Source organism: Sinocyclocheilus grahami, unplaced genomic scaffold (assembly GCF_001515645.1).
Source record: "Sinocyclocheilus grahami isolate Dianchi unplaced genomic scaffold, SAMN03320097.WGS_v1.1 scaffold1615.1, whole genome shotgun sequence".
Lineage (NCBI taxonomy): Eukaryota > Metazoa > Chordata > Actinopteri > Cypriniformes > Cyprinidae > Sinocyclocheilus > Sinocyclocheilus grahami.
In genome coordinates this window covers 94,498-103,614 of record NW_015506794.1, presented here as the reverse complement: position 1 = coordinate 103,614, position 9,117 = coordinate 94,498, and the positions used below count along the sequence as shown (strand labels likewise).

Sequence of the window (9,117 nt, the reverse complement as noted above, 5' to 3'; positions counted from 1 at the left end):
CGTGTGATTATGACGACGATGATTAAGATCATGTTTTTTATTAGTGGGGTTATTACTATAATTATTAAATTGGTCTACATTGATTACTCTGCTGAGAGGATTGGTTAGTAGTAGGTTAGAGAATTGAATAAACTTTCTGTTTGTGTTCATTGAGCGTTTGAGTTTGACAGATCATTTTGAGTCTGAAATCAACCAAAGGTTCAGATAATAGTTTGATGATTCTTATTGGACATTTTATTGTGTAAGATCCACTTGTTGAGTCTTTAAAGGTGCAGTGTGTAATATTTAGGAGGATCTATTGACAAAAATGCAATATAATATACATAACTATGTTTTCAGAGGTGTTTAATGAACCGTTATGTTGTTATTGATTTAGAATGAGCAAATCATATCTACATACACCCCCTTCATGTTTGTACAGTAGCCCTTAAAGGACAGAGTGCGTTTCGTCACTATGTTGTTCTTGCGAATAAAACACTGACAATGATGAACAAGTAACAATAATATTCGCAATAACATGTCGATTTATTGAATAATTAAGTAAATATAAGTCCTTAATTTACTTTTTTAAAGAATCTCTGCTGTCTCAGACTACGATATCTTTACCTGTGTCGGCCACCGTAGCTTCTCTAAAGGGAGGGGTGAGCGGGGCACTGAGCCATTTGTTGCAATTTTCAACCTGACTGCTAGAGGCTGCTAAAATGTACACACTGCACCTTTAAATAAAAGTGAACCGAAGGTTCAGATTCTTGTTTTGTGACCAGTATTTTTCCCCTCAGGAAACATTTTATCACTGTATAAATGTCTGTGTGATGTGTGCCTTTACGTCACATTAGTGCTGGGAGAAACTAACCTTTTCAAAGCTTCCAATCCCTTGAACCAATTGCTTCGCAAAATGATCCACTGTTTCGAAGCGCTCGAAACATCACACGCCGGTGATGCCTGCTGGTCAAAACTGTGTAAATGCAACAAAAACTCAGGCTAAAACATGCATAAAAACTGCTTTTTGCAAACCCAATGCAAATGCTTTTTTTGAAAGTATAATATAATATTAAATGCAATCAAAATAATGAAATACCATTAAATATGGAAGCGTCTGTGTAATATGTTTTTAAAATAATTATTATTAAGTTGCAGGGCTTATTTTGTTTGTTTTATGGAGAGCTTAAACAGGCCAGTAAGAGACTACAACTCATCCTTTTAATTACACAAATGTCTCGTTAAAAATGTCTACAAATTGATGAAACTGATCCGAGATCCGAGATCAATAGTTCACCGCTGGGAGGCGAGCTCAATGAACTCGCATGAATCAAGAAGTCACAGAGATCGCCCCCAAAGGCAAACTATTGAAATTTCGAAACGTTTCGAAACAGTTATGATGTAACGAAGCCTCGTTTACTGAAATCACGAGACTTTGGCAGTTTGATACGCGCTCCGAACCACTGTTTTGAAACAACTGATTCACAAAAGTTTCGAAGCTTCATGAAGCAGTGTTTCAAAAGCGGCCATCACTATGAAACATAACAGCTGTTCTGTATTTTCATCAGGTTCAGATGCTTCAATCTTCTGATTCTGCTGTTTTGCCTCATCTATCATAGCGGTCAGTATATTTTATGTAACCATTTTTTATTTTTTAAAACCTCCTGGTAGATTTATTGTAGTTGATTGTTTCTCTGTTGCATCACTTGGCCAAGTGACTTGAGTTGATGTACTGTATGTGGACTGATTTGTGGACTGATGGACGGACATTTCTCAGTATATTACATTATTACAAATCCAGACTTGTATATGCAGTTCAATGCAATTCATTTACTAATAAACATTGTACAGGAAATCACTACAAACGCACTGACACGTCTCATCAACATTTGAAATGTTAAATGTGGTACTGCTGCGAATACAATGTGCTGTTATTGCCCTCATTTTTTAATCCAACTTTAAACAAAACAAAATCTGGTTGCTGTTACGTATAAGTCAGTTTGAAAATATGTGTGCCTATTTTGAAGAGCAAAATGGCAGAACAAATTAAGCCTTAAACCAACAACCTTAAACTCGACATTTCTGATGCTAAATTCACCAAATACATTTCAAAATACCGTGATAGCTCAGGGAGATTTTAAACCACAGTTACAAAAAACTAAATAGATTGCTTGCACATTGTATGATGGAAGACAAACAGCAGTTTGAACGAATTCATTCTTTTTTTTCCTCTTCACACACAACCACTCATATAATGCAGAAACACTCATGAAGCAAAACACACGCAACACATGCAGGTATTTGTACTGGTGCAGAATGAGAGGACGACTGGCAAGGAAAAGTTCCGTGGGAGGCAGCGTTTCCCAATGGAATGGCAATCTTGTGAGTTCCTTCAGCAGTTCGTCACACTCTCTGCAGCCAGTGGATCTACATTTCCACACTCACCCCGACCAAATACAGCGTGCGTCTCGCTCCTGCCGATCAACTCCTCAGGTGAGACTCGCATCCATTGTGTGGCTTGCTCAACTCCCTCTTGAAGTCCGCGTTTACCATCTCTCTCTTTTTCCTATCCTTACTTCCTTTTTATAAATTCCGCCTGATTGTTCACCATCCCGATATGGGCACGGAAGGGGTGGATCTTCCTTACACCGCCACACTCCCCCCCCCGCTGGGACAAACAACTAGGGATGCACCGATACCACTTTTTCCAGTACTCGCCCGATACCGATACTTTTATTTTGAGTACTTGCCGATACCGAGTACCGATACTGATATTTTTATTGCATTTGTAAATGCAGAAACACTCATGAAGCAAAACACACGCAACACATGCAGGTATTTGTACTGGTGCAGAATGAGAGGACAGTAGTGCAGCCTAGCGCATTTCACACAGGCTGCTAGATTCACTTTCGCCAGAAAGTCGTGTATGTATTTTAATCCAAATGATGCGTGTGGTAAGTGAGTGAACATCAAAGATCACACAACAGAATTGCGCGCGCTCTCTCTCTCTCTCCCTACTGTTAAGTAACTTGTGCCTTGTTTTACTTATTTGTTTTTGACATATCCGACCGAACTACAAACTTTCCAGTGATGTCTGTGAGAAAGATATATTCACTCGACAAAATCGCGCATCGTGCGCTCAATCCACTCAGCGTGCTTAGTTTATCAGCTCAGGCACACCAGCTATACAGGCGTTAATACTGAATGTTTAACATTATATTAATTGCATACATATACTTCGTAGTAGACAGCCTTAACTCCTTTCTGCTGTCTGTTGTTCTGTTGTCTGTGTTTCTTTGTTTGAATATGGCGCTTATCATAATGTGACCATACATGCCATTTTCCCAGGACGCGTCCTGGCCAGGATTTCTATATTGCCTAAAATATCTAGGTTTTGGCTTTGTTTGCGTGTGCAGACCGATCGGTGTATGACATCAAAGTACCATACAGACGTTTATGCTTTCGAAATGCTCTCGAGGTACTTTGATGTCAAACACTGATCGGTCTGAGCCACACTGCTTTTAAGTCGAACACACCTAATATGTACGCGTAATTGCATCGCTTTGACCGTAGATCCCACCTTCTCACACGCCACAATTGGTCCATTATGTACAATGCTTGCATGTTATTGGTCAAACTACTTTTCGATCATTACCTTCAGCAAGCATGAAAACAGGAAAACAAAGCCAAAACCTAGATATTTTAGGCAATATAGAAATCCTGGCCAGGACGCGTCCTGGGAAAATGGCACATATGGTCACCCTAGCTTATCACATGCTGTGTGGTATCGGCGTTTGGTATTGAGGCATTTTAACGAGTACGAGAACGAGTACAGGAGACCAGTATCAGGCCTGATACCCCATGGTTGGCAGCAAAGGTAATGTGTATGAGTTTCTCTTAGAAACCCCCAAATTCCTCATCTTCATCAGAGGTCTGCTCAAAAATCTCAATGAGTTTTCTCTTTTTCAATGTCTCTAGCTCCTCAGTCGTTGGATAGCATGGTTTTAAATTACAAACGTGCGCTGTTCGAACATCCTCCCCTGTTGTTTCCAGCACGATCTGATAATTCAGCGGACCTAATTTCTTCAGTACACGGTAAGGACCTTTCCACTTAGGGGCTAGTTTTGCACTGAAATGTTGTTGTGCACTGGACTGAGGGAAATTCTTTAGCCAGACCCTGTCCTTTTCTTTGAAGAACATCTCTCGTCGGTTTTTGTTGTAGCTTCTTAGTTGTCGTTTTTGAGCTATTTTACATCTTTCTTCAGCTTGTGACTTTAACCGGGCAAGTTGATTAACCACATCATAGGCTACCTATTAAGTTCCGTATCAGTTACAAAATATTATTACTTGCCTATAAGGCCCTTAATGGGTTAGCTCCTGCGTACCTAACTAGACTTCTACCATGCTACAATCCATCACGCTCCCTAAGGTCGCAAAACTCTGGACTTTTGGTAGTACCTAGGATAGCAAAGTCCACTAAAGGAGGTAGAGCTTTTTTGCATTTGGCTCCCAAACTCTGGAATAGCCTTCCTGATAATGTTCGGGGTTCAGACACACTCTCTCTGTTTAAATCTAGATTAAAGACCCATCTCTTTGGCCAAGCATTCAAATAATGCATATCATAATCTTGTACTGCAGTTATATCTGATCAAATGCACATTATTATTCTTTAGTTTGGGTTAAACAAATAAATTTTGCTTGGTTGGAACAGCAGCTACGCTAATTATGTCTCTATTTGTTTCTCTGTTTCTGCTGAGATTGACATCCCGTGGTAACTAGGATTTACACAAGCTTCAGTCTGGATCCAGAACACCTGAGAAGAGATAATGCCAACACCTCAGAGGACCTCAGATGATGCCAACCCTGAAACAACATACAGAACTACCACATTTTGCTATAAGTTTGATTGCATCATATAATAATTGCTGTTAATAGTGTTCAGTGTCTGTTTGATTACATCTTTAATGGATTTTTCCGTACATTTCTGCCATATGTACATTGACTGACAGTCACCACTGATAAGCTACCACTAAATATGGTAGAAACTTAATTTGCTGTAAAGTTGCTTTGCAATGATTTGTATCGTGAAAAGTGCTGTACAAATAAACTACAATTGAATTGAATTGAATAAGCTGGACATGATGGTGAGAGATTTTTACCTTGAAGTAACTTGTCCATGGGGCCTTGTAGTTTCCTTCCTAGCTGGAGCTCTGCAGGGGACATGCCAATGCTTTCTTGAACGGCTGAGTTTAGTGCAAAACGAAGCTCAGGTAAATACTGATCCCATTTTTTATGGTTTTCCTCCACATATGAGGCGATCATGCCTTTTAAGGTGCGGTTAACTCTTTCCGTCATATTTGTTTGTGGGTGATATGTGGTTGTTAATTTTGGGGTAACACTCCATTTCTCACACAGTTCTTTGAATATGGAAGAAACAAACTGAGTCCCACGGTCCGACAGGATGAAGTCCGGTACTCCATATCGGGTGAAGATTTCCGTTCGGAGAATAGTTGCTATGGTTTTCGCAATTGCAGTGCGCATTGGAAAGAGCTCAACCCATGGAGAGAAGTAATTCACAAAAACTAGAAGGTATTCATGTTGTCGAGTGCTACTTGGCAAAGGGCCCATTATGTCCACTCCTACCATCTTGTTGGGTTACGATACCGTAATTGGTTGTAGTTTGCCAGCTGGTTTCTGATTTTTATATTTGAGCTTTTGGCATTTTTCACAACACTTGACGTGGCGTTTTACTTTTGCAGTCTTAAGGCCCATCTGATGAGGCGACTGGTGGATAACCCATTGGAGAGCCATGTGGTCTGTGACTACGGTGAACATTCGGTACTCCAAGTAATGCTGCCACTTTTCAAGTGCCCATATGACTGCAAGACACTCTTTCTCTGTCGTGGTGTAATTGCTTTCAGCCTTATTCAGTGCTCTACTTGCATAAGCAATAACTACTTCCATCCCTGGGTCTTTCCTTTGTATTAGCACAGCTCCAAGACCTGTGTCGCTGGCATTGGTGTGCACCATGAAGGGTAACTGGAGGTTTGAATGGCCCAGGATGGGAGGTGAAGTAAGGTGAGTCTTTTAATTGTTCAAAGGCTTCTTGGCAGTATGGTGTCCAGTGAAACAAATGTCCTTTTTTCTTTAGTGCATTCATGGGTTCAGCAATTTGAGAAAAATTTTGAACAAACCAGTGGTACCAACCGGCTAATTCCAGGAAGCGCTGGACCTCTTTGATGTTTCGTGGCACAGGGTAAGATTTATATTCCAAAGTCTGCAGAAATGCCATTTATGCTTACAACATGACCCAGGCTTGCACTTTTTCAGGTTGATGGTCAGTCCAGCCTCCTGTAGCTTATGAAAGACAGATTGTAGGTCGTTGGAGTGCTGTGCCACTGATGGTGAATAGATGATAATATCATCAATGTGGACAAGACATATTTCTCCTCTCAACTTTCCCAGTACAGTCTCCATTAGCCTCTGGAAGGTGGCTGGGGCATTTTTCAGACCGAAAGGCATTACATTAAAGTGGTAGAGTCCAGAAGGTGTGATGAATGCAGTCTTAGGCTTACTCTGGGAGTCCATGGCTACCTGCCAGTAACCACTGTTGAGGTCGATGGTAGTGAAGATTGCTGTACCTGAGAGTGATTCAAGTATCTCAGTTATATTTGCATATAAGCATCATTCTCTGTTACTGCATTTAGCTGGAAGACAAACAACAGTTTGCAGTTTGAAATAATTCATTCTTTTTTTTCCTCTTCATACACAATTTTGGAAGCAAATCAAAGACCCATATAAACACAAGGTAAAAAAAACAACAACAAGGTTTTCAATACAAGCATAATTGAATAAATTGAGTAGCCCCTTTGGCGGCATTTTCCCCACACATGAATAAAGTAAACAAGATCAGCGGATCCGAGGCATTCTCTCCAAAATAAAACACTCATCAGCGGTCCATAAAAGAAGGGGGAAAAAAGGATTAGTTCATTCTATACTCTCAACCAAAAAAAGTTATATTTAAACTGAAAGGGAAATTAAATGGTCAGTAATACGAGTCGTTCACTTAGAGCGAATCGCGAATATGTGGTTGACGAAGTGCGTGCGATTAGGTGCGTTTGTGTGTTTGTGTGTGAGTGCGTGCGTGCGTGTAAAATACCGCTGACCATGACTGGCAAGGAAAAGTTCCGTGGGAGGCAGCGTTTCCCAATGGAATGGCGATCTTGTGAGTTCCTTCAGCAGTTCGTCACACTCTCTGCAGCCGGTGGATCTACATTTCCACACTCACCCCGAACAAATACAGCGTGTGTCTCGCTCCTGCCGATCAACTCCTCGGGTGAGACTCGCATCCATTGTGTGGCTTGCTCAACTCCCTCTTGGAGTCCGCGTTTACCATCTCTCTCTTTTTCTTCTTCTTCTTCTTCTTACTCATCAACAGTCCATAAAAGAAGGGGGGAAAAAACAGGATTAGTTAATTCTATACTCTCAACCAACAAAAGTTATATTTAAACTGAAAGGGAAATTAAATGAAGGTCAGTAGTACGAGTCGTTCACATAGGTCATTCACTTAGAGCGAATCGCGAATGTGTGGTTGACGAAGTGCGTGCGATTAGGTGCCTTGGTGTGTTTGTGTGTGCGTGCGTGCGTGTAAAATACCGCTGACCATGACTGGCAAGGAAAAGTTCCGTGGGAGGCAGCGTTTCCCAATGGAATGGCGATCTTGTGAGTTCCTTCAGCAGTTCGTCACACTCTCTGCAGCCGGTGGATCTACATTTCCACACTCACCCCGAACAAATACAGCGTGTGTCTCGCTCCTGCCGATCAACTCCTCGGGTGAGACTCGCATCCATTGTGTGGCTTGCTCAACTCCCTCTTGGAGTCCGCGTTTACCATCTCTCTCTTTTTCTTCTTCTTCTTCTTCTTCTTCTTCTTCTTCTTCTTCTTCTTCTAATAACGTTTTATGGCGGAGGGCAAACCAACTTCTGGTGCATTTACTGCCACCAACTGGACTGGAGTGTGAAGCACTAATAAGCAACTAATATACTGTATACATATTTATTATATATACATATATATATATATAAAAACAAAAAATTCCTAAATTCTCCTGATTAATCCTATTTCTTTAATGTATTTAACAATAGCATCATATATTTTACCTTGTTGTGCATGCTTTTTCAAAAGGCTTGACAAATTAAATGATTCAACACCCATGTTTCTTACTTCTTTAATGAGTTTTAACTTTTCTTTTTCATATTTTTTTTACATTTTATTAAAACATGCTCTATTGTTTCTGCCTGATTACAAAAAAATATATTGACCTGTTTCATGTATTCCTATATTAAACAGAGAGTGATTTAATCTAGTATGCCCTATTCGGATGCAGGAAATAATTATATCTTCTTTCCTATTCCTAAAAACACTTCTTCCATTTCCTATGCTGCTGAATATTATACATTTGTCTGCCCTTGCAATCACAGTTCCATACTTCTTGTCATTTTTTGTTTATTAATTATTTAATTTTCCCTTTAACCTCATTCTTGCTAAGAGTCACTTGAATATCTATTTCTGAGTGTTTAAGAGCTTGCTTAGCAAGCTTATCAACCAATTCATTAGCCTCCACTCCCACATGAGCAGGAACCCACAAAAAGTTTATTAAGCTTACATTACTTATTCTTAACAAACTTGCAATAATCTCATATTTAATGTCTTGCCTTGATGATTTTACTCCACTTGCCAGGCTCAATATTGCTGCATAAGAGTCAGAACATATTACTACTAATCTTGGTTTTACATCCTCTACCCACTGAAGTGCTACCACCATAGCAATTAGTTCTGCTGTATACACGGATACATGATCAGTTATTCTTTTCTACTAGTTTGAAATTTTGGAATAAATACTGCAGCAGCTGTTCTGCCAGAGATAGTGTCTTTAGAACCATCAGTATATATATGCAACCACGATGGATAAGTCTGATCTAAATACTGCTGTGCAATAATGTTCTTAGGGATTTCTTTCTCATTCTTCATTTTTATTTGTATTTGAAAATCGACTGTTGGCATAGGAAAAATCCACGGTGGTAGACTGGACAATATCACAGTAGGGCTAACATCACAGTCTGCAATACCAACAACTTG

General features: G+C 40.0%; 1 protein-coding gene across 1 annotated transcript in view; it reads left to right on the top strand.

The window, feature by feature from the left end:
* The window catches only part of LOC107571579 (uncharacterized), a 56,098-nt gene that overhangs the window by 15,716 nt on the left and 31,265 nt on the right, over nt 1–9,117 (top strand). The gene's annotated exons all lie outside the window — the stretch shown is intronic.